Genomic DNA, 26048 nt, shown 5'->3' on the forward strand with positions numbered 1-26048 from the left:
GTGTCCGCTCTGACGCCTTCCAACAGCTCTTGGAAATATTCCAAACACGCGTGCTCAATCTCGGTTTTATCTGTGGTGACTTCATTTTTGTGTTCTATCACCCTTATCTCGTTTCTTGTCGCGTAGCTCTTTTCATCTGTGACGGCACGTTTTGTGGGAACCTCGCCACACCATAATCTGTCTGCGCGTGCGCGTACCACCGCTCCTCTGTACCTTTCCGTATCTACGGCTTCTAATTCTTGTTTCACTCTTCTTATTTCTTTACTGCGCTCTCCTGGTTGCGCGCATTCTTGACATAGCAAAAAATCAAGCTCACATTACAGCTGTCTTTCTTTTTTCAGGTTAGTGCGTTTTATTGAAACTGATCTTCCGATTGCTTCTATTTTTACTTTTTCCTTGAAGCACTCCCATGTGTAAATTGAACTACTTGCGTTACCTTTCGCTACTTCTTTTAATTCCTTTTAAGCATTTTCTACAAACTTCTCATCCTCGAGTAGCTTTTCATTTAACTTCTAGAGTCCCCAATTGTATTTGGGTTTTTCTTTTTTATTATTGGTGAACATTACTAGATTATGGTCACTAAATGAAACATTCTTCACTGCGTAGCCCTGGCACATAGGAAGCAGGGACGTAGACACGTATGCTCTGTCAAGTCTAGCTTTGCTGTTGAGCTGGTAATGCGTATAGTGAGTACCCTGCGCCAGTACATATCCCACGTCATCCAAGTTCCGCTCACGCGTCATTGAATCCAATACCAAGGCGCTAGAGTCACGTACAAAGTTTTTACATGCCCTGTCTTCGGCATTACACACACAGTTGAAATCACCTAGACGTATAACTGCCTTCTCGCATGATAGATACGTATCAAGACTTTCGAAGAATATTTTCCTATCTTGTTGTCTATTTGGCGCATATACGCACACAACGCGCCAACTAATGCCGGAAAGAAGAAAATCACATGCAATTATTCGCCCTTCATTATCACTGTGTACACTTTTTTCGACAATGCCAATTGTGTTCCTTATAAAGAGAAGACATCCACCTGAAGTACCTACAGAATGACTCGCACATATATTGTACCTGGAGCGGAAGTTCAAAAATATGGTGTCCATCTGCTCTTCAGATTCAATTTTTGTTTCCTGCTTAGCGGCGATATCAACGTCATTTTCAAGAAACAAACGACGTAACTGATACTGTCGCCTCTTCTGAGCTATTTCGGCAGACGGGAGAAGAGTGACAGCGGGATTTAACAGTTCTTGCGTTTCGGTGAAACCACTTTATTTGATCAGTTGCACATCATTACATGTCTTTCACGCTGTTCCGGTTCTTTTGCAACGCCTACTGCCGCGATGCATTCTGAATCAGCATTCCTTAATCAAGCATGTGTGTTCACCTGCGTAACCGTTTCACTCGTTAGAATTATTGCAAAATACTGGTATACCGACAGATTTAACAAAAAAAAAGTGCTTTGGACGCCGAAAACCGGGATCGAACCAGGGACCTTTCGATCTTCAGTCTAACGCTCTCCCAACTGAGCTATTTCGGCACACGGAAGAAGAGTGAAAGCGGGATTTAACAGTTCTTGCGTTTCGGTAAAACCGCTTTATCAGAGCTGTTGCACATTATTACATACCGTTCACGCTGTTCCGGTTCTTTCGCAACGCCTACTGCCGCGATGAATTCTGAATCAGCATTTCTTAATCAAGCATGTGTGTTCACCTGCGTAACTGTTTCACTCATGAGAAATATTGCGAAATTCTGGTATACCGACAGATTTAATTGATTTGATATGTGGGGTTTAACGTCCCAAAACTACCATATGATTGTGAGAGACGCCGTAGTGGAGAGCTCCGGAAATTTCGACCACCTGGGGTTCTTTAACGTGCAGCCAAATCTTAGCACACAGGCCTTTAACATTTCCGCCTCCGTCGGAAATGCAGCCGCCGTGGCCGGGATTTGATCCCGCGACCTGCGGGTCAGCAGCCGAGTACTTTAGCCACTAAATCACCGTGGCGGGGCTACCAACAGATTTAACAAAGAAGTGCTTCGAATGCCGGAACCCGGGATCGAACCAGGGGCCTTTAGGTCTTCAGTCTAACGCTCTCCTAACTGAGATATTTGGGCTTTTTTTATTGCTTTTTTATAACTGCCAGCAAAAGGATTACACACAAAATATATACACTTAATAAAACACCAGCATCAGCTTGGCCTGTGCACGTGTTTTAAAAGGACTTCACAGAAGCCAATTGGTCGAATACAGGTAACCACTCGGGGGGTTCAGGCTGCGCTTTAAACAAGTCTCACGTATACAGCATACTCTCAACAAAATAGTCTCTTGCTGATTGAGCGTCCATACGATTATGTCGAACATCCATTCTTGTCTTCCAGACACTATGTTTGCAAATCAGCATTAACATATCACTCAGCACTTCCCCTGCAGCTGCACACGAAAGAAAACAAATTCCGAAAGTGTTTATAGGTAGATATTTTTTAGAGTCTGTTGTAGTATGTCCCACAAGAAAACAGCATCATGTCAATCAAGAAAGATACGTTTCTGGTTCCGCAGATTAGACAGTTGACGGACCATGGTACAAAAAGCTTTTTACTTTTTAGCCATGGCAGAACAGAGAGAGTGCCGCTATGCGATTGAAAAAAGAATGTTTTGACAGCGGGTCTGACCGGCATTCTCCTAACACGCTTTAACACGTCACGCTCAGAACCTAGCCTGTACGGAGCTCGATAGACAGGCACTGGTAAGAAGACATCAAGAAGGTCATGATACAATTTCTTTTTAGGCACGCCGGACAAGTATTCATTAAAAATCTTTCTTTGAGCAGGCGTGTAGCCTTAACTACTTCTCGCAAATAAGGACTAAGTGGTCCATCTTCGAAAGAAAAGGATGACACAACAAAATCAGATAAGGGGATCTGCAGTCTTACTTGGATCACTGCTCTCAATAAATTATCAGTCTGATCTCGAACAAACATAAATCTGCTCACCAACTTCTTGAAAAAAAATGTAAAAGCCCCAGACCACCATATTTTATCCTCTGAAATAAATTGCACCGGCTCGTGCGGTCCCACTGCGTTCCCCTTATAAAGGTCGCGAATACTCGGTGCATTTTTTCGGATTGAAGTACGGGTCATGCTAAACACCTGTAATACATAGAACACTTTTCCAACCAAAAATACATTCCACACGGACGCTCTGGCGAACATTGAAAAATCGCGTCCACCCCACTTATCAGTACAATTTTTAATGCGTTTATTTTCCTCAGACCAATACTCAGTAACATTGCGGTAATGATCCAAAGGCACGCCAAGGTACTTTCCTGGTATGATTTTCCAATTCATGTTTCAATAACCTTCAGGTGTGCTTTGCCACTGACCATGCCAAAAGCCCAGACATTTTGGCCAACTAATTGCACTACCCGTTGCTGCACAAAATTTCCTAGCTATTCGTACAACTTCTTGCACACTTTCTTTGTCACTGCAAAACACTGCAACGTCATCAGCATAAGCTAAAATTTTAATTTCACTGCTGAGAAACGTATACCCCCTTATACTTGGTGTTGCAAGCAATTGCAAACAAATTGGCTCTATGTAAAGCACAAAAAGGTGTGGTGACGAAGCACAACCGTGCTTCACGCTCGAGCGCATAGGAATTGGAGCACTTACTTCTTTGTCGATTAGCAAATTCGCCGTACAGTCGTGATATGCCATTTTAACACCTTCGGTAATGACAGTTCCTACATTCGCATGTTCCAGCAATAAAAACAAAACTTCATGTACAACTTTATCGAACTCTTTATGTAAATCTAGTTGAATTATAGCCACGTGGTCATGCTTTACGTCACAGTATTCTGAAATACTTCTAGCTACGTGTATGTTTGTGAATATGGTTCTGCCGTTAACACCACATGTCTGATGCGGTCCAAGAAGAGATGTGACAACGCTTTGAAGCCGTCTTGCTAGAACCTTCATGTATATTTTATAGTCGGTGTTGCTCAATCTGATAGGTCTGTAAGATTCCACTGAAAGTAGCTTTGCGGGGTCATCAGTTTTGTGGATTAATGCTACGTTTGCTGTCCTAAAAGAATGAGGTGTTTGCTTCTTCTCGTAGCATTCTTTGATAACTCGATGTAAAGCCAGTGCCATTTCAGTCTTGAAACATTTGTATATGGCAGCACCCAGTTCATATCCGGCCCTGGTGACTTGACGTTAATCAGGTTATCTATAGCTGCTTCAATTTCTGCCACAGTAATTTTTACTTCTAGTAGCTCCCGCTCAGAGTATTCCAATCTCGGCATAAGGGCCAGAAAGTTCTCTTTGTATCGTTCGGGGTTATTGTATTGCTGAGAAGTTCCATATAAAACTGAAAAAAAGGCATGGCTTATTTTTTCGTGGTCTCGGGTAATGTTATCGCGGTATCGAATTGCAGTTATCTCTTTGTTTGCTGCATGTTTCTTTTCTTCACTGAGCACTCGCTTAGTGGGCGTTTCACCCATCCACAGCCGTTCAGTACGTGCTGTTATCATTGCTCCGCGGTACTTTCCTTCGTCGATGACTTCTAGCTTTGCTTTCACCTCCTTTATTTCTTTCTTAAATTTTCCCGGTACTTCAATTTCTACGCTCAACATGTAGTCCAGTTTGCTTTGTAACTGCTTTTCTTCTTGCCTTTCCCGATTACGTAATACACAGGCTCTCTCTATCGGAACCATCTTTATATCACACTTAATTTGCTCCCACACAGCTATGAAGTTATTGGTCTCCAAACGAAGAGCATTTTAAAGGCATTCTTGAGTTTTTGTGACAAATATTTATCTTGAAGCAGTTTTTCATTAAATTTCCATAGGAGTAAATTAAACTTCACAGCCTTATGTTTTTTGCCAATGTTGACCTTAACCAGGCAATGATCGCTAAAGCTGAGATGTGGAGTTTCGTAAGATGAGCATAGTGCCACCAACTTTGCCAACAAATATATTCTGTCTAACCTCGCGTGCGAATGACCTTGCAAGTGCGTATACCGTACTTCACGCTCTCGCGTCATGACATAGCCGATATCTTCAAGCTCTCTCTCGTTCACTATTGTATTGAAGAGCTCAGCGCATCTATCGCGCATACTGATGCTCGTTGTTTTCTCTTCAGCTCTACAGACACAATTGAAATCTCCTAGAAACACAACATTTCCCTCTGTTTTCAAGAACCCTTCAACCGCTCTGAAAAAATTTTCCTTTTCGTGCGATCTGTTAAGTGCATAAACACACACAGCGCGCCAGGGGATTCCAGAAAAAATGAAATCGCACACAACCAGCCTACCATTATCGCAGGTAGCCACATATTCAACACCACGCACCTACTACATATGAAAATGACGCAGCCTCCTGACCGCCCAGCAGCAGAGCGAAAAATTTGAACCATTTGCTGCGTTTGTTCTTCACTTTTCATTTTAGTTTCTTGTACAGCCATGAGGTCTATGTTGCTTTCCAACAAAATGCGACTAATCTGGCATTGCCTTCCACGCGAACACAGTCCTCTTGAGTGCAATGTCGCAACGCGAATACCTGTTTTCAAGTTATTCGCCCTTTCATGAAGGTTGTTTGGCCAGGTGGCATACTCACGTCGCTACAGTGGTTGCTTATGTTCAGCGTTGAAAGCCTCAGAACGTCCCCTTTGCTGTGGTGGAAGTGACGGCTGTGGTCAGGCCGCAGGTTTGGTCTTGGTTTGAAGGTAGGCCACCGACCAATCGCCGTCTATGTGGGGGGTTCCCCGGCGGTCGACGAGTCAACATTGGCGGTACTGTCAGGTGTTTCGCGAGCTCACTTTAAAGCGATGTCCTCGGTCATCTCGGCGTCCGTAGCTCCCAGGCGGTCCTCTCGCGCAGCTGTAGATGACTTGCTCACTGCTGTAGCGTCGTCGTCTACTGCTGCCGTGTCTATATTTGTTCCTGGCGCAGCACAGTGCTTGTCGCCTTCATCGGTCGCTTCCAGTGCCGCCGCAGAATAATGTTCAAGGGGCGTCGCAGAGCCTTCTGTACCGCCGTCTTTCCTACTCGCTTCTTCGGCATCCGTGGCATCCAATAGGTGTTCATCCACTTCGTCCGTTCGTCCTGGACCCGTAATGCTGGCGTATGACCTCACGCAGTGGGCGTCATTGCGGCCATAGCGACGACAGGCTCCACAGCGTGGCATGCGGCGATCCCGTCAAATGTGTCCTCTGCGCCGGCATCAGAGGCAGAGTGGTGCTCTGCCAGAAATGACGACGAGGGTCATGTCTTCCGACACTCGTAGTTGGTGTGGCAGGTCGTCCACGGAAACGTCCGCGTGTAGCCTCAGTGTAAACAATCGAGTGGTTGATCATTTGTCATTGCAACCCTGCACCTTCCACTTGTCTCTGCTTACTTCGGTCCCTTTTCCGTAAGGCGCTAAGGCGACTCGCACATCTTCGTCCGGCACGCCATGAAGAAGCCAGTACAACTTCTACCGCACACCTCGATCACGGGGGTCAATCACCATACAGCGATGGCCTTTCACGTCGAATGCCTCCGCCACCAGCATCTCCTTCTGGCCCTCATCATCCGTGAACGTCACTGCACAGACGTGATTCATTTGGTATGCCCCAAGGGACTCACTTCCGGCAACAGCGAAAGACGAGCAAGACTATCTCGGACATCCTCCACTCGATATGGCCTGACTTTTAAATTTCCGTGCTAGAAAACGGTGTGCAAAACAGAATCACCCAATGGCAACTGAGGCATTACAACCTGAAAGTCTTCACCTGGCTTTTCGGTACACCTAATACCGCGGCCCACACAGGCCGCTGAAACCGCCCCTACACGGGAGCACATGATCGCACGTCCGTTCCCTGTCGTGGCCCGAAGTGGAATCCCCTGAGCTATTTCGGCATATGGGAGAAGGCCGAAAGTGTGGTTTAACAATTGTTGCGTTTCGGTAAAGCCGCTTTATTATAGCTGTTGCACTTTATTACATTTACTTCTCGCTGCTTCGTTGCCTTTTGCAACGCTTGCTGCCATGATGCATTCTGAATTAGCATTTCTTTATTAAGCATGTGTGTTCACCTGCATAATTGCTTCACTCACGAGATGTCTTGCGAAATTCTTGTATACCTACTGATTTAACAAAAAAGTGCTTTGGATGGTGAAACCCAAGATCGAGCCACGGACCTTCAGATGTTCAGTCTCACGTTCTCCCAACTGAGCTATTTCGGCGGATGCGAGGACAGTGAAACCGAGATGAAACAGTTGTTGCGTTTCGGTGAGAATGCCTTATGATAACTGTTGCAGATTATTAAATTTCCTTCTCGCTGTTCGTTACCTTTTGCTATGCGTGCTGTCACGCTGCATTCTAGATTAGGATTCTCTTACCTAGCATTTGTGTTCACCTGCATAATTGTTTCACTCATGAGAAATATTGCCAAATTTTTTGTATACGGACAGATTTACCAAGAAAATGTGCCCTGGATGCCGAAACCCGGGCTCGAACTAGGGACCTTTAGATCTTCTGTTTACTGCTCTCCCAACTGAGCTGTTTCGGCAGACGAATAGGACTGAAAGCGGGACTTAACAGTTGTTGCGTTTCGGTAAAACCACTTTATTATACCTGTTGTACATTAATACATTTCTTTCTCACTGTTGCGGTTCTTTTGCAACGCCTGGTGCCTCGATGCATTCTGAATAAGCATCTCTTTGTCAAGCATGTGTGCTCATCTGCGTAACTGTTTAACTCATGAGATGTATTTCAAATTTCTTGTATACCGACAGATTTAACAAAATAGTGCTTCGGATGCCGAAACCCGAGATTGAGCCAAGGGCCTTTAGATGTTCAATATTATGATCTCCCAACTGGGCTATTTCGGCGGATGCGACCAGAGCAAACCAGGACTAAACATTTGTTGCGTTTCAGTAAAAATGTCTTATTATAGCTGTAGCGCATTATTACACTTTATTTTCTTTGTTCCGTTACCCTTCGCAACACCTGCTGCCCCGATACATAATGAATTAACATTTTTTTATAAAGCATGTGTGTTCACCTGCATAATTGTTTCACTCATGAGATGTACCACAGAAAGATATTGTATAGAGACAGATTTAACAAAACAAGTGATTTGGATGCCGAAACCCGGGATCGATCCAGGGATCTTTAGATGTTAAGTCTAACGTTCTCCCAACTGAGCTATTTCGGCAGATGCGAGCACAGTGAAACCGTTATGAAGCAGTTGTTGCGTTTCGGTGAGAATTTTTTATGATAGCTGTTGCAGATTATTAAATTTCCTTCTCGCTGTTCGTTACTTTTTGCTATACGTGCTACCGCGCTGCATTCTAGATAAGGATTTCCTTACCAAGCATTTGTTTTCACCTGCATAATTGTTTTACTCGTGAGAATTATTACCGAAATTCTTGTATACAGACAGATTTAACAAGAAAAAGTGCTCTGGATGCCGAAACCCGGGATCGAACCAGGGACCTTTAGAACTTCTGTTTAATGCTCTCTCAACTCAGCTATTTCAGCAGATCGGAAGAGAGTGAAAGCTGGACTAAACAGTTGTTGTGTTGCGGTAAAAATGTCTTAATATAGCTGTTGTGCATTGTTACATTTTATTGTCGCTGTTCCGTTGCCTTTTGGAAAGCCTGCTGCCGTGATGTATTCTGAATTAGCGTTTATTTAAAAAGCGTATGTGTTCATGTTCATAATTGTTTCATTAATGAGATGTATGGCCGAAATTCTTATATACTGACAAATTTAACAAAATAGTGCTTTGGACGCCGAAACCCGGGATCGAACCAGGGACCTTTAGATCTTCAGTCTAACGCTCTCCCAACTGAGCTATTTCGGCAGACGGGAGAAGAGTGACAGCGGGATTGAACAGTTCTTGCGTTTCGGTAAAACCGCTTCAATAGAGCTATTGCACATTATTACATGTCTTTCACGCTGTTCCGGTTCTTTCGCAACGCCTACTGCCGCGATGAAATCTGAATCAGCATTTCTTTATCAAGCACGTGTGCTCACCTGCGTAACCGTTTCACTCGTTAGATTTATAGCAAAATACAGGTATACCGACAGAATTAACAAAAAAAAAGTGCTTTGGACGCTGAAATCCGGGATCGAACCAGGGACCTTTAGATCTTCAGTCTAACGCTCTCCCAACTGAGCTATTTCGGCAGACGGGAGAAGAGTGACAGCGGGATTGAACAGTTCTTGCGTTTCGGTAAAACCGCTTCAATAGAGCTGTTGCACATTATTACATGTCTTTCACGCTGTTCCGGTTCTTTCGCAACGCCTACTGCCGCGATGAAATCTGAATCGGCATTTCTTTATCAAGCACGTGTGCTCACCTGCGTAACCGTTTCACTCGTTAGATTTATAGCAAAATACTGGTATACCGACAGATTTAACAAAAAAAAAGTGCTTTGGACGCTGAAATCCGGGATCGAACCATGGACCTTTAGATCTTCAGTCTAACGCTCTCCCAACTGAGCTATTTCGGCAGACGGGAGAAGAGTGACAGCGGGATTGAACAGTTCTTGCGTTTCGGTAAAAACGCTTCAATAGAGCTGTTGCACATTATTACATGTCTTTCACGCTGTTCCGGTTCTTTCGCAACGCCTACTGCCGCGATGAAATCTGAATCGGCATTTCTTTATCAAGCACGGGTGCTCACCTGCCTAACCGTTTCACTCGTTAGATTTATAGCAAAATACTGGTATACCGACAGATTTAACAAAAAAAAAAGTGCTTTGGACGCTGAAATCCGGGATCGAACTAGGGACCTTTAGATCTTCACTCTAACGCTCTTTTGACATAGAAATTTGGGCAGATTGGAGGAGAGTGAAACCAGGACTAAATTGTTGCTGCGTTTTGCTAAAAATGTCTCATTATAGCTGTTGCGCATTATTTGATACTATTCTCGCTGTTCCTTTTCCTTTCGCAACAGCTGCTGCCGTGATTAATTCTGAATTAGCGTTTATATTAAAACATTTTCACCTGCATTATTGTTTCATTCATGAGCTGTATGGCCGAAATTATTGTATACCGACAGATTTATCAAAAAAAAAGCTTTGGATGCCAAAACCTAAGATTGAACCAGGGACCTTTAGATCTACAGTCTAACGCTCTTCTAAAATAGTTGAAGATTCAGTGTTTCACTCTGAATCTTCAACAGCTGAAGATTCTGTGTTTCCTAGAAACATAAAAAATCAGAAAGAAGAACGAACAAAACAAAAATTGCGAAAGGAAACGCAAAAAGACCTTCCTAACGCCGTGTGGCTACTCCTTGTCTTCCAGAAATACTTTGTAGAAAGAAGTATCGTTGATGGCACACGGCACCACACACCAACTTTTTTGGTGGTTTGTGGCTTCCACGATAAGCTCCAGTTTTTTCAAATGAATATCGCAAGAAAAAAACAGGAAAAAAACGAGAAACGAGCGCTGATGGTTCAATTGGCATGAGGAAAAACATCTTTCGTATTGCAGTATACAATGCTCCTCACAATGAAGATATCACTATTTAAATTCAAGATGGCAGTATAACATTGTTGGCAAGCTCAAACAGGCGATCATTAAAACATATTTCCGTTCTGCTTGAAGTTGCAGAATGAGATGCGTGTAGCAAAGCGACTAGCTCGTTTCCAAAAAGGTAGGAGTCAGTTTCGCCTTCAGCAAAAATATATAAATGGTGTGGGACATCTCACCCCGGACTGCCAAAGTCAAAGTAGAATTTTTTTGTTCCATTGTAAACACCCCTTTCCGTTTTTTTAGACGCCAGGACTGTGTCCGTGGAGGCTGAGTCTGTACCTAAGACTTACTTAGGTACAGATTGCAACACCATAGGCTGGCACGCAGAGAGTATCCACCACCACACTCGAAGCTCAACAAAGAAGACAGCACCATACTGAGAAAACTGCAGAGCAACACGTACACACACGGCATACAAATGCACCGATTGTACCCAACATTACACGAATATCTTAGCCCGATTTGCGCCGTACCAAACACGTTGGCCCACTGATCCACGAGTGTCCATGCAATACAAATACAGACCTGTGACGCTGGTAAAGAAAACGAGCACCTTCTCGAAACGTAGGAGGCCAAGCTCACGTTGGAGGACCAGGACTAACAACGACGTCTCGTCGCCAGGACCAAGGAGGCAGCGAAAGCCAGAGTGTCCCTGGAATGAGGAGACCTCCCACCTAAGGTGAACGCGGAAAAGAACCTACACCGCCACACCGTTTCGAAAATAAACGTTTATTCCTCTTCCTCCTTTAAAGAGATATCCGTGTCCTGGATAGTATATAGATATATGGGCGGTACATTGTAGAAGTATTTCACTACTGAGATACGAATACATTTGTGAAAAGTATCTCGATACAGCAATACAGATATTCAAAAGTCTCTCTGAAATATCATCACGTGTATTGCGACGCTACCCAGCCCTGATGCTAATGCGTAATACTGCATTTCATTTTCACAGCTCCGCTAATTGTTTGCAAAGCCTGCCGCTGCAGTGAATCCTCGATCAGCATTTTTCTTTTCAAGCATTTACGTTCACCTGCATAATTGTTTGACCGTTGAGATGTATTGCCATTTTTTTTACATGTGTCGATGTTCTAAAAAAAAGAGTCATTTAGTCATTTGGATGCCGAAACCCGGGATCGAAACAGGAACCTTTACACCTCCAGTCTCACGCGCGTTCAACTGAGCTATTTCAGCTTCTTTATATTGCCTGGTTATTAGCACAATACGCAGCACGACAGAACTCATGCTTTGAATTCATCATTTTTCAATACATGCATATACGCCTTCTAAACACGGAACCAACAGGTTGTCTCATGTGACATGGTTAGTAATATTTTACTCTAAGTAATCTATCATGCACGAATAATATGGAGGTGGCTCGGTAAGTTAACATAACACACATATGACGTATAACAAATATTTTTGTAAATACACCTCAGCATGTTTAGGATTCTCGTGCATATGCTAAAATTCATTCTAGTTTTTCACACTCAATGCATGGTGATAAGCATTATCAGGTCACATGGCACGACGTATGTCAGCTCCGATGGCAAGAAGCGAATATCGAATGGCGTAAGCTGAAAGTCTTTTTTTACCCTCCTCTGAAGGATATACCACTGGAATTTGGAGTCTCTAAAGTCTAGAAAAATGGGCTCGCTTGCTGTAGGCTTCTTGCAATTCATACACCCCAAAGAAAACTATACCGTTTGTCTTTCAGCCATGGTTAGACAGGAAGCGTACCAGTGTGCAACAAAAAAAAAGAATGTCTTACTTGATGTGATAGGCATTCTATTTACGCGTTTCAAGATAGCCTTATCTAGTCCTAATGCACATATTTCACTGTATAGAGGTACAAGGCACATTATGTCAAGTAAGTCCTTATAAAGTTGCTTTTAGAAGCTGGAAAGCATACACAACTTCCTTCAAAGAACCCTTCACCTCTCTGCTCTGCGAGCCGTATGACGTCACAGCTTATCCCGGTAATTTGTCACGCAGCCACACTTGCATCACAGTGCGTAAGAATCCGTCACTCTGATCTCTTCAATAAAAAAAACACAAATTAATATGTTTGAGGATCAAGTGCGACAGCTCCAGTCCCCCCTCTTCACTTTATGAAAAATATTCATTCTGCAAGTGCGCACCCCAGCATATCACCATATAAATAAATACGGCAAATATTCAATTTACCCTTTGGACGCCCCCAGGTGGTTGATATTTCTGGAGCCCTCGACTACGGCGTTTCTCATTATCATATCGTGGTTTTGTGACATTACACCCCACACATCAAATCAAATCATCATCAACGTTTGGACGCACACTTGTGACATAAATAATACTTGCACCATGCAAAAGACTTTCACAACAAAAAACACATTGAAAACCACTGCGCGCGAAAAGATTAGAAGATCACGCCCACCCTATTAGTCGTTTCTGCCCTAATATGATCGGTAACCTCAGCCCATAGCTCGGTGGTTTCTGTATTGTAATGCAGAGAAATTCTGAGATCCTTAGTCGGCGTACTAGTATATGTGATTCTTTGTATTTTTTCTGGTATTTCATTCCAGCCCCGCCGCGGTGGTTTAGTGACTAAGGTACTTGGTTGCTGACCCACAGGTCGCGGGATCGAATCCCGGCATCGACGGCGGCATTTTCGGTGGAGTCAGAAATGTTGTAGGCCTGTGTGCTCAGATTTCGATGCACGTTGAAGAACTGCAGATGGTCGAAATTTTTGAAGTCCTTCACTACGACGTCTTTCATATACTTATCGTGGCTTTTGGACATTAAACCAAACATATCAATGGTTTTTCATTCCGATGGCCGTGCCCAAAACTAAACACTTGTGTCAACTGACGCCGCTTCCGGTGAGACTGCAGAAAATTCGTGTATATCATATGGCCTGCTCTGCATTCTTGTGATTTTGACAGAATATCGGAATATCGTCAGCATACGCTAACACCGTTGTTTTATGTGTCAAGAAATGATATCCTGTAATGTTAGTGATGTTCATCACTTTCATACAAATTGGTTTCAAGTAGATTGCAAACAATAAAGCAGAACATGAGCATCCCTGGCGTAGGCTAGCTTTCACATGTATGTTTTCGCAAAGTTTAACAGAGCAGTGCTTATGTGCCTTTCTGACCCCACCAGCTATTACCGCGCCTACGTTAATGAGATCAATCTATGCAAATATTATTTCATGACATACTCGGTCAAAAGCTATTTCTATGTTTGTTATACGCCTAAAAGAGGCATTGCAACACTACAAAACTGTTCTTGCAGTATGAATGTTATGACAGATGCTTGTTGGTTTTATTCCGCACGTTTGGTGTGAACTGACTACACTGGTTATCACTGTTTCAAGCCTTTGGGCAAAGCCTTTAATATATATCTTATAGTCTACGTTCTGAGACTAATGAGCCTATAGTTTTCGACCGATTGGAATTTTTGCGCGTCTTCAGTTTCTGGAATGAGCATAACGCGACTTGTTCTAAACAATAGAAATAGTCGCTTCCCATCACATGCCATTTCCGATGGAGGCGCAAATGTTCTAGGCCCGTGTGCTCAGATTTGGGTGCACGTTAAAGAACCCCCGGTGATCGAAATTTTCGGAGCCTTCCACTACGTTGTCTTTCATAATCATATGGTGCTTTTGGGACGTTAAACACCAAATATAAATCAATCAATTGCGTCGCATGCCTCTATTAACAGAATGCAGCGTTTCTGACGTTTCTTTCTTGAAGGTTATATAAATCCCTGCCCCCAAGCGTTTGGGTCCAGATGACGTGTCCGTGTTATAGCCATCTAATGATTCCCCAACTTCCTCTATCGTAATCAGCATCTCAAGACTCTCCATAACATCGTCTTCGGCATTAGTGTCAAGCATACACTTAGAAATTCATTTTTTATCATCATTGAGGAGCCAAATCATCTTCGATATATTTCAAGTATTTCAATTTCAATAAAATCTTGCTCAGATGAAACTACACTTTCTTATCGCATTTCTCTCATCTTATTTTTTGTTTGTTATCGCTTTTCTTTTGCAACCGCTTGTTTTGTGGGCACTTCGCCCATCGTAAACCGTGCCGCACGCCCTCATATCGCTGCACTTATGTATCTTTTTCCCGCGATGCGTTCCATCTGTCTTTTAACAACCTTGGTTTAAATGAATAATGGATAATAAATTCCGCAAGACTTTCATAATGTCGTTTACTAGATGTTCGTGACCGTTGACCTTCGTCTCTTTTCAACAATGTTAATTTGTACAGGGCGTCCTAATTTAAGTATCTTGGTATCCTTATTATACATAATGTATTATGGTCTAGACATATTCATTTCCCAGACAAGAAAGCCCTTAGGAGCTTGGGTTATTTACAACGTATGCTCCATCTTGTTCCTCAGGAAACCAAGCTGCTTACCTAAAAAACGCATATTAGATCATTCTCTGATATGGTAGTTTGGATAGGAACCCCCACAAGGTTTGTGACATCAAGAAACGAGAAGCCATTCAAAAATGATCTGTGCACTTTGAATGCAAGAGATCTGACAGGTATTTTTCTTCAACGAATTTCCTTCCCCAGCTAGGTCTCACTACACTTGCGAAACGTCCCAATGTTGAATGCCTGAAATTTCTGCGCATTTAAATAATTCTCCTCGCTTCAGCACTTTCGAATCATATCTGAAATGTCCCGACTCTTCGTCTACGAGGAGTTACCATGCTCTCAACATTGCAAATTTTTTCACCCGCACTGACATATTCAAACAGAGCTTTTCCCCTTAACTATAGAAGCCTGGAATTCACTGTCCAGAAGTGTTCGTGCTCTCCCCCTTGAAGAATTTCTGGAAGCCTGTTGATGCATATTGATTTATTTTTGTTGTTTTGTTTTGTTTCCTACTGCACAAATAGCCTCTTCGAGGCTGCACTACGTAAAATAAACAAAATAATAAAAATAAACAAATTTCATTGCTGTCTGCATTCAGTAGGTCATCGAGCGTGCTGTGCAGTTCTTTATCTTTTTGCTTTTTTCTTTATTTCACCACTTCTGCTCTCTTGAATGCGTAACTTTTAACTTCATTTTTGAATTGTTCCTACCGCTACAGAGCTCGTTTTTTTGCTAAAAAGAAATCTTGAGCCTTCAAGCCCACCACCTTCACGAAAGCCTAATCTTCCAATAGTTTTTCGTTTAACTACGAAATGGCTTAGTTAAACTTTTTATTTTTATTTTTCCTGCATATTTCGATCATTACAATACTGTGACGGCCCCGCCGCGGTGGTCTAGTGGCTACGGTACTCGGCTGCTGACCCGCAGGTCGCGGGATCAAATCCCGGCTGCGACGGCCGCATTTCTGATGGAGGCGGAAATGTTGTAGGCCTGTGTGCTCAGATTTGGGTGCACGTTAAAGAACCCCAGGTGGTCAAAATTTCCGGAGCCCTCCACTACGGCGTCTCTCATATTCATATGGTGGTTTCGAGACGTTCAACCCCATATATCAATCAATCAACAATACTGTGACAACTCTAGCAAACATGCTTCACGGTATAATTCGCGCATAAAGACATGATACTTTCATCCACAGACATACGATCTAGTCCAGCATGGCTTTGATGCCGGACATGTAATGCGTAAATTTCACATACAGCTGCCTCGGGGAATATCACCAATGTCTACTAAGCCACATTCTGCAATTATTTCACACAGCTGCAGTGCACGTTTATGGCGGACTGATGCATTGTTACCACTATCCTCGGGAATGCGCACACAATTGAAGTCTCTGAACAACACAACTCTATCACACTTGAGGAAAGGGGCTACAGAATAAAATAACCGTCTGTCAGCGGCTATATTTGGCGCGTGCACACAAATTATTCGTCATTCTTTTCTGAATAAATATCACAGAAGAATAGCCTTCCATAATTATAATTCACGACCCTTTCTTCAAAGATACCAATACAACACTTAAAAAATAAAATGCAACATCCAGACCTCCCAATGGCATAGCATACACGTATGCGATATATAAGTTTAAAAAAGGTTCACAATGCGATCTGCTTGCTCAACACTCTCATTCTTCGATTGCTGCAAAGCTGACACGTCCACGTTATTTTCGATTTTACATCTCTTTCTCTGCGTTTTCTTTGTTTTCACCGCTAAGCCTCGTATATTTACCGTGCCTGTCTTCAGTTGAAAAGATAATTATGATGATGTTCGGCGCTTTGTGACGCAAGGGCCGTTTGATGACCAAAGAGCACCAGTTCATGGGGCAAGAGAAGTGAACAATGATTGTTATTACAGCTGTATAGGGGCCTTAAAATTCCTCGCCTTAAGGCGGGTAAAAAAATCATGAGCATGCCATGAAAAGTGTGCGGTGTTAAAGAATGACGGAAGCCCCGCCGCGGTGGTCTAGTGGCTAAGGTACTGCTGACCCACAGGGCGCGGGTTTGAATCCCGGCTCAGCGGCTGCATTTCCGATGGAGGCGGAAATGTTGTAGGCCCGTGTGCTCAGATTTGGGTGCACGTTAAAGATCCCCAGGTGGTTTAAATTTCCGGAGCCCTCCACTACGGCGTCTCTCATAATCATATTGTGGTTTTGGGACGTTAAACCGTACATATCAATCAATCAAGAATGACGGAAGTTTGTGATAATAAAAACCATGGTGGGCACATATGGCATAAGCACCAGTGCCTAGATCATTGACACCCTTGCGTCCAAGGGCCGTGAGGCAAGTGCTTTGTTGAGTGTAGCCACCACAGGAGACCTCTTTGGAGACGTCGTGCTACGGAATACCCGAGTATATGATATGAAACGTACGAACATTTTTTTAAAAAGCTAACAACGGTTTATGTGTGAAACATGGTTCCCTACCGACGAACATTTGAAGCATCCGTAAAGAACTCAGGACATGTGTATTTATGTTGTAGTTCAAGAAAGTATGTCTGGATGTGTGCAATTGGTGCATGCTTCATAACCTCTAAGAAAGACACGTCGCAATCTATCGCCTGCCACTGCCACGGTGGCAGGCATTCTGCGGGAGCCATCAAACAGTGTTCGAGTGGCACACCGGTTTCGTTCGCTAGGCCCCTCACATGGAGGGAGTAGGGCTGTCTCATAGAATGCCGTTTTTCAAACACAGCAAGGCTTGACATGTCATTAATTGTGGAATGTGATGGGTGATCGTTGTCTGCGTTTACATTAACATAATATTTAAAAGACATGTAACATCTCTGTAAATGGAGCGACCATTCGTTCGATTCCACTTACAGGCTATGGGGCTAATCCGAAAAGCCCCCGTAGAGAGGCGGATGCCTAGATGATGAACAGAATCAAGCATTTTAAGGGAAGTAGGTGTCGCAGACTGATATGATATTGCCCCGTAGTCTAGGCGGGTACGTACAAGGCTTTCATACAAATTCAGTAAACACTTCTTGTCGCTTCCCCACGTAGTGCGTGATAACACTTTTAGAATGTTCATAGCTTTTATGCACTTGTTTTTTTTAAATATTTGATGTGTGGTACGAAGGTTAGGTTGGTGTCCATGATTAGGCCTAAGATTATGTGTTCAATATTAACAGAACGACGTTGCCCATGCAGTTGAATGTCAGGTTCGGAATGAAGGCCTCTCTTCCTGGTAAACAAGACACACGTGCTTTTCTGTGCATTCAGCCGGAATCCATTTTCTTCTGCCCAGTTGGAGATTTTCTTCAGACAGAGCTGAATCTGCCACGCACACATAGCCAGATTTCAAGACTTAAAACCAAACTGGACGTCACTGACATATGTGGAGTAAAAAATATTTCGAGGGATAGACAAGCGCAAAGAATTCATTTCGACAGTAAAAAGTGTGAAACTAAGTACACCACCCTGCAGCACGCCTGTTTCTTGGACAAGTGTTTAAGAAAGAATGCGGCCTACTCGAACTCAGAATGTTCGATTTGACAAGTCACTTTCGATTATGTTAAATATTCTGCCACGCACGCCAAGATGGGACATGTCTCTTAATAGTGCAAAGCGCCATGTTGTATTGTAGGCCTTTTCGACATGGAGGAACACCAAAGAGAAAATATTGTTTGTGGACGAAAGAGTCTCTAATCTGTGCCTCGAGACGAGCAAGGTGGCCGGTGGTGGATATACCCTCTAGAAACGCGCACTCAAAATGGGTCGAGCGAATTGTTTGTTCCAAGCAAATGTACAAACCGGCAGTTTAACATTTTTTCGAAGACTTTGCACAAGCAGCTTGTACGTGCAGTAGGCCTATAACTCGAAACTGAAGAAGGGTCCTTGCCCTCTTTCGAAATGGGAATAATAATAGCCTCTTTCCAGGAAGTAGGGATAGCGCCAGAAAACCAGATAGCACTGTAAAAACAAAGCAAGGTTTTATGTGTTTCGATTGGTAGGATTTTTAACATTTCATGCACCACCCGGTCAGAACCTGGGGCCGAAGTACTGCCGGAGTTCAGAGATGCTTGGAGCTAAGCTAATCTGAAAGCTTGGTTATATGCCTCGCATCTAGTACATTTCGGTTCAAGTTTCTGCTTTTCTATTCTTGTTCTGTATTTTTGGAAAGCGTCAGTATAGTGTGACGAGCTGGACACGCGTTCGAAGAGTGCACCGAGGAAGTTCGCCTGATCTTCCAAGGTATCACCCTGTGTGTTTACGAGTGGGAGTGCGTGAACTTGTCTTCCTGCTACCCTACCGACCATGTTCCAGACTTGTGACCTCCTGTGTGTATGAATTGATCTCTGACAAAAACTTCTGCCAGCTTTCTCTTCTGGCCTGCCGACACGTTCTCCTGCCTTGAGGCTTAATTTTCTTAAAGGTGTGAAGATTTTCTGCTGTCGGTGAGTTCCGAAGCAACCTCCATGCCTTGTTCTGCACCTTTCGCGCATTGCGACACTCAGTGTTCCACAATGGGACACGTCGCTTGCCAGGCATTCCAGAGGTTTGCGGTATGCACTTGGATGCTGCGTCAGTAAGAAAAGGTGTGAAGTACTGCACAGCTTCATCTATGTTTAACCTACATATGTCTGTCCAACTTAAACGAGTAGTGTTGTGGAACTGTTCCACTCTGCTTTGTTTATCAGCCATTTGGGAACATGTAGAGGACATTCAAATGTTGTTGGTGAACTTGACGCTACAGGAAAACGGTCAATTCCATATAGATTATTTATGATTTTCCATTTCAGTAGGGGTAGAAGTGAAAGAGATACGTTGCTGAGATCTATAGACGAGTAAGTTTTGTTGGCGACGTTATAGTATGTTGTCTCTTTCCTATTTAACAGACAGGCACCGGAAGAGAAGAAAAACTGTTCAATGAGACGACCTCATGCATCACAGCGAGAATCGCCCCACAGACCACTATGTGCATTTAGGTCCCCAAGGAGCAGATAATGTTCAGGTAGTTCGTCCAATAAAGACTGAAATTCATGTCTTTCAAGACGGCGGTTCGGGGGTACGTACACAGAGCAGATAGTTACAAGTTTGTTTAAAAGCACTGCTTGAACAGCCACCACCTCAGGGGATGTCTGGAGTGGTAAATGTGTACACGCTACTCCTTGATTAATCATAATGGCTACGCCACTGGATGACGCCACAGCATCATCTCGGCTCTTTCGTTATATGACGTGAGCACGTAAAAAATTTGTGTTGGAAGATTTTAGGTGTGTTTTCTGTACACGTACACAGCACTTTTGGTGAGTGTTGGTGTAAGAGCTCTTGGACGTCGTCGAGGTTTTTAAGCAGTTCTTTGGTGTTCCAATGTATAATTTGTTTTTCCATACTGCAAGTAAAGTAGTGCTGTGTGTACAATAGGGGAGTGACTTGTTGAAGCTGAAAGTTCGAGCTCAAGTAACAGGTCAATCATCAGGCCCTGTTATGAGCTTTTTAGTTCTCTGTGCGCGCTCCAGAGAGCCACGCCGCTCTTTCGGCACCAGGGGTGCCGCCGTATCTATTGCCTCCTCGGAGGCACTAGATGCCCGCACATGCGAGCTGGCTGTTCCAAGTTTGGGCCTCGCCTGGCGAAGTGAGGCCTTGAGACCCGAGGACCCTGAAGTCTCTGGTTTTTGTTCAATAGTAGGCAGAGTAGACTCAACTACTGCTGCCTTGGGGGCAGGCGCCACAGCCAATTGCTTGCTCGGCGCCGGCCGAAGGAGTAGCGAGGGCTGGTGCGATGCTGCCCCCTGGCACGCCACATCAGCATATGTGGGGCCATAAAATGGCCAGAATCTTCTTCTTGCTTCTTTAATTGTGATGTTTTCTTTTATCTTTATTGTGATGATCTCTTTTTCTTTTTCCCAATAAGAACAGGGGCGGGAGTATGCCGCATGATTCCCGCCACAATTGACACAGTGTGCCGGTGTTTCGCAGTTGTCGGACGCGTGGCCCATGACTCCACACAGAGCACAAGTTTTCCGGCCACGACAGCTTTCAGAGCCGTGGCCATATCTCTGACATCGCAAGCAACGGCGGGGGTTAGGCATATATGGCCTCACGGATGTCTTTGTATACCCAGTTTCAATGGTTTCCGGCAAATCGCTCGAAGCAAAGCTTAGTATCAAGTGTTTAGTTGGTGTTTTCTTTTTTCCCTCTTTTTATCTCAATACGCTGTACGTTGGTCACGTTCTGGCTCTTCCATCTTTCCAGAAGTTCAGCATCGGTCAGGTCAAGCAAACCTGCGTCCGATACTACCCCGCAAGCCGAATTCATAAACCTGTGTGGTGTGATACTAACTGGTGTGTATTCAAAAGTTGTAAGAGAGTTCAGCTTTTCAAATTGGTTTTTCTCTCGTATCTCAAGAAGTAGATCTCCGCTAGCCATTTTAGTAACCTTGTAGCCGGCACCGAGAGTTTCGGGTAAGCACCAAGCCACTACGAAAGGGGATACAGTTCTGGCTTGTTAGTTTTCTCGCAGTGTATAACATGGAAGTGAGGAAAGATTTGTTTTGGCCAGTTGAAAAAACCGATGTCTTCGGTGCGTACCCACTTTGAGGAGGCACGATCACTAAGCAAAGGAAATGCTTTATGCATGCTAATTGTATGTTGTTCAGCAGCGTTGGCGGCCACCCACCACGGAGCCCAACGAGGGGATGCAGGAAGTCTGCGGATGCTGAAAGCTTGCAAACGTCAGCCGTACAACACTGCTATAACCCAATGCGCCTAGGCCAAGGTAGGCTATTTGCACAAAATTAACCCTTGCCGCCGAGAAAATTGCAAGTAAACAGAAGGGAGAAGTAGACAGGAAAGAATAAAAAGTGAGAAAGACGAAGATGTGGGGAGAGACAGACAGGAAAAGGCGACTGCCGATTTCCCCTGGGTGGGTCAGCCCAGGGGTACCGTCTACGTGAAGCCGGGGCCAAAGGGGGGTGTTGCCTTTGCCGGGGGGGGGGGGGGGCTTAAAGGTCCAATCACCCAGCGTCGGCTCAACCCCCAGAATCCCCTTTTCCCCGGACACGGCAAAGCTACGCACGGCTAGGCGTGGGAGGGAGTCGAAAATTCCCCGTTAGCTCGGGTCCATGGTGTCGCTACACACCAAACGCCTACTTAGGCAGACGCCCTTTCAGGGCTTCAGTGGAAAAGCCTAATTCGAAAAGAGCGATGAGACAAATCGCGTGCATTGCATTTGGTTGGTATTATTCGGTGCGAGTGGTATTATCTTACAGCTCTGCTCGACGTGGCCTAGCCTTCTTAGGCGAGGCCTATGTGTTTCTTATGGCGGCGCACATCACAACCTTTCAACTCGACATGCCCCCCAAGGCGGGTCTGCTGGTGGTGCCTTTTTCTCTGATGACAGTGCTGATCTCCTGTCGGGCGCCACCTTAGGTTGTACCTTCAAGGTCGGTCGCCTGACGAACTATGCCTTCAGGGGTAACCCGCCGACGTAAATTCCTCGTTTGTCGTTTCCTTCTACCTGAGGCGGCCTCCTTACGACCGCTGGTGAAAAATTCTGGTAGCACTCCATGTCAGTGGTGTCCTCAGCTGGTCCGCCTGCTTCCGCCTGAATGGTCCCTTCTGTCATGTTTTCCTTCACGGAGGCCTCGTCCTCTTCCATTGCGTCGTTTATGTTGGTGGATTGTGCACCCGCATCCTCATTCTTTTCCTCCTCCTCAACGGAGAATTGCGTCTGCTGTTTTCCTTCAGTCTTCACCGAGTCACCGCGCCCCATGAAAGTTGTCCCCGCGTCAGCCTGATGGATGCAGGAAATGTTCTTCTATATAGCTTCGCTTCGTCGGGAACCTGTCACGTGCGTTGGCGTAACTGGGAACTCATTGGGGCTCGTCCTGGCCGAAGCGATGACAGAGCCCGCAGCGTGGTACTCAGCACTCGCGCCATATGTGTCCGGTGCCGCGGCACCTTAAGCAGAGCGGTGGCCTGCCTGGAACGTGCACGAGTGCGCGGTCTTCTCCAACATGAAGTTGACAAATTAGGTCCTCCACTGTATACCCAGCCTTCAAGCGCAGAGACACCAAATGTAAGTGAGACCCTTTGTCTGCTCAGCCTTAAACACGCCATTTATCTAGTAAAAATTCACTCAGAGTTCGGAAAGCTGACAGGGCGGTTCTTGCGTCTTCATCCGCTGTAGTGTGCAAAAGCCACGCAGTTCAGCTTTATCCTGATAGCTTGAAAACACGAGTCAATAATCATTCATAAGCTTCTTTACGTTGGAGGCTGAAGCTCAAAGTATCTTCTTTTTGACGTTTTCGTCCTTCAACCTAATCGCCAATACGTTGTTCATTCGACGAGCCCCGATGGCGTTTTGGCGGTTGGCTGAAATGAGTTAGAGCCAAACACTTAAGAGACGTGACCACACTAATGAGCGTCACAAAAGCAAGTGCTTTATTTAGGCACACTGATCCCTGTCCGCGACGCGGGCGGCACACTAAACAGCTCACTTAGCACAGGTGATGCCACAACACCTCCTTTTTTCAAGAACTTGTGTAACCTTACAAGATCAGAGAAGCAGGGGAAACTACAAGGCACCCACTACGCATTCTCACAAAATCGTCACGAGAATCACTGTCGACATCGGTTACTGAGTTAGCTGCAGCGCTCAATATGTCCGCCGTCGAATTTGCAGGGAAAGTATCCCGCGTTGCACCTGTAGAAGATTCAAAAGCTGTCTGGTTCTGTTGTAAAAACCCCGACAGGTGTCGCCGGTTACGCACCTCAATTGGTTCGCCTCTACGATGTTACAGCGAGGTCGTTGGCCCTTACCTAATACAGTAGCTCGGACTCCTTCGGGTTGAACCCAAGCTCGTTCTGCCGTCTCCAGTAGAGGCAGGGGCCTAGCCCGAGGATGTTGATTAAAGTTGCATTCAATTTTCTTCTGTACATTGCTTCTGATATAGCAAGCGCGTGGCGAGCGAGCGCCATCTGGGGGGCCATAATTTCTAAAATGCAAAGCCAAGGGTAGGTGGCAGCACCGTATCGCCTTTGCAAGGCGTAGGAAACACCTGTCTTGTCGTGCATAGCGTCACATTAGCAGTGTAGTGTAATAAATGCTATGGTCATTAGAATTACGTATCTATGCCTTTTCTGAAAACACACCACAAAATGTTCATGTTTTGAAATTGCGCCTCAGATATGCATATTTGCTTTTTTTAATCAACAATGTTTATAAGTATGAACGCAGACACCTAAACAAGATTGGTGGGCGTGCGTTGAGGAAGTGGTTGAACGTTCACCGAGTAGTTTAATTGCTTCGTTTGACAGACAGACCAGTCGAAAGGTAGACTGAAACTTTTGCGTTCAAGTAGCAAAAAAGATTATCGTTTTTAAAAGTTGCCAATGTACTATCGTGTCCTTCCCGCTACCATGCCTACTGACTGCCACTACTCTTGCGCAGTGATTGCTCACGTTGCCCGACTAAAATCATGAACCCAATATACGGTGCAGTACAGTCATCTAAACACAACCCTTACTCACAGCTTCAACATGAACGGTAATTTGCTTGTGCACAATATGCACCCTTCACAATTCTTCACCAGCGAATATTTATCATGCAGTGTTACGGTCACCTTCGTTGAACGTGTGACTAGGCCGAATAAAAGCGTACAGGTAACAGCTGTCGTGCAATTTATATCTGTTTTTTTTTCGTGCCTTACACGCACAATAAATGGCATTGAGTAAGGGTGGCATCAGTATGTGTACTGAAAAAAATACAGAAAAAACGTAAAAGAAAGCAACAAAACAAACAAAAAACAAATAAACAGCAAGGTGCAACAAAGATATACAATAGAAAACACAAGAAAATTAGATTATCACGAAAACATTCACAATTAGAGATGGATATGATGAAATGTGGAAGGCAGTTGCAATGCACTATGTAGTTCGAGGTAATGGTGATTAGGTAAATGCCAGGGTGTGACCATGAAGGCGCATGAAAGTACGTGCGTTGTGAATGCGTCGATGTCTGCGCAGAAAGACATCAAGCGGTAAACAGTGAGATTTGTTACTGTAGATGTACAGTGTCAATTTTTATGGAAGGGCACACGGCGACGCGTTGCCTGCGCGTTCCGGTGGTTGCTGGCAGCGTGCTCAAGCGGGAGCGAGAGCAACCACATTCTCTTTTCACGTCATCTCGCGGCGAGCAAAACAACCACAAGTTCGTTGCTGATATAGAACGACAAGGTCTTCCCCCTTCGATTACCGGCTCTCGTGTAATGTCCATTAAGGGGGAGGGGGTCACAAACTTGCCGCTGGTTCCATATCAGCAACGAATGGTTGTTTTCCTCGCTGCGAGATGACGCGAAAAAAGGCTGTGGTTGCTCTCGCTCCCGCTTGAGCACGCTGCCAGCAACCGCCGTAGCACGCAGGCCACGCGTCGCCGTGTTCCCTTTCATTAAAATTGACATTGTACCTATGAAATTAACATAAAATGGCAATGACACGGCGTTGCCTTAGTGACATGAATGCAAGGTCTTGTTTTATTAGGGTAGGTCTTGTTTTATCAGGGTGATGCTTGAATGATAGTCGTATAGTCACCAGCTATGAATCGCGCTGCCCTATTCTGGATGGCTTCCAACGTACGAAATAGGTAATCTTGATGTGGTGACCATGCGAATGATGCATACTCAAATTGTTGACGAACATAAATTAGATATGGGGACGCTCTAGGTGCCGACCAGTGCGGACGCGCGAAGATCGGCTCCTGCTTTCAAGAATGCTTTCCTGTGGTATTCACGAATTTTTCACCGAGTTTTTACTCTCATCGTGTGCCTAAGTTCTTAAGAAATCAGCAGATACCACCTTTGTGCCGGTGAGTGGGCTTTTAAACCGTTTTTTGGGACATTTTTACACAGCAACGCCACAGGGGGATTTAGGCCTAACCGAGGAGGCGATTGTCGCCGTTGCGCCGGCCCGGCGCCAACGCGACTGAACGCTCTGCGCGTTCCAGTATCTGCAACTGAGAATGGAATACCAAGTAGATGGAGAGGACATCTCTCCAGAGGATTGCACGGAAGAAATGGGTTGGAAGGAAGCCGAAACGAGACGCTCAAGGAATAAGCAAGCCGCGGTTGGCGTTCCTG

General features: G+C 44.7%; 5 non-coding genes across 5 annotated transcripts; all 5 read right to left on the reverse strand.

The window, feature by feature from the left end:
• Positions 1 to 1473: 1473 nt before the first annotated feature.
• TRNAF-GAA (transfer RNA phenylalanine (anticodon GAA)) lies at positions 1474 to 1546 on the reverse strand. The gene has a single exon. It is a non-coding gene; the product is annotated as a tRNA-Phe (tRNA).
• A 6582-nt stretch (positions 1547 to 8128) lies between these two features.
• TRNAL-UAA (transfer RNA leucine (anticodon UAA)) lies at positions 8129 to 8201 on the reverse strand. Its single transcript has one exon. It is a non-coding gene; the product is annotated as a tRNA-Leu (tRNA).
• Positions 8202 to 8779: 578 nt separating this feature from the next.
• Positions 8780 to 8852, reverse strand: TRNAF-GAA (transfer RNA phenylalanine (anticodon GAA)). The gene has a single exon. It is a non-coding gene; the product is annotated as a tRNA-Phe (tRNA).
• Positions 8853 to 9105: 253 nt separating this feature from the next.
• TRNAF-GAA (transfer RNA phenylalanine (anticodon GAA)) lies at positions 9106 to 9178 on the reverse strand. Its single transcript has one exon. It is a non-coding gene; the product is annotated as a tRNA-Phe (tRNA).
• Positions 9179 to 9431: 253 nt separating this feature from the next.
• TRNAF-GAA (transfer RNA phenylalanine (anticodon GAA)) lies at positions 9432 to 9504 on the reverse strand. The gene has a single exon. It is a non-coding gene; the product is annotated as a tRNA-Phe (tRNA).
• Positions 9505 to 26048: the final 16544 nt, after the last annotated feature.

The sequence above is a fragment of the Rhipicephalus microplus genome, chromosome X (genome assembly GCF_043290135.1).
Source record: "Rhipicephalus microplus isolate Deutch F79 chromosome X, USDA_Rmic, whole genome shotgun sequence".
Taxonomy (NCBI): Eukaryota; Metazoa; Arthropoda; class Arachnida; order Ixodida; family Ixodidae; genus Rhipicephalus; species Rhipicephalus microplus.